This window comes from Pterocles gutturalis, unplaced genomic scaffold (genome assembly GCF_000699245.1).
Source record: "Pterocles gutturalis isolate BGI_N339 unplaced genomic scaffold, ASM69924v1 scaffold30592, whole genome shotgun sequence".
NCBI classification, from domain to species: domain Eukaryota; kingdom Metazoa; phylum Chordata; class Aves; order Pterocliformes; family Pteroclidae; genus Pterocles; species Pterocles gutturalis.
In genome coordinates, this window is record NW_010111138.1 from 1 (window position 1) to 312 (window position 312).

The following is a 312-nucleotide window of genomic DNA, read 5'->3' on the forward strand; positions in this document are numbered from 1 at the left end:
TCCCCTCTTCCAGTACTACCTCAGTCTCATTAGTCGTGCTTGGTTTTCCCCTCCTTGCTGCCTACGCTGTTTATTGGCCTGAGTGGTCCTTCACCCCCTACCAGTGCTCACTTCTTCATTTCCTTATCGTCTGCAACCCTACCCCTTTAATCTGGTAAAAGAGGCTCTCTGCATCCCCGGGGTTCAGTCCCACAGGGAAGACCCCCACCCACAGTTTGCACCACAGTTGGTCTGGAGCTGCAGCTGGCAGAGCACACAGGTGTGGGAGATGAACCTTGCCACTCGCTGCTCACAGCTGGCAAAATCTGGGGT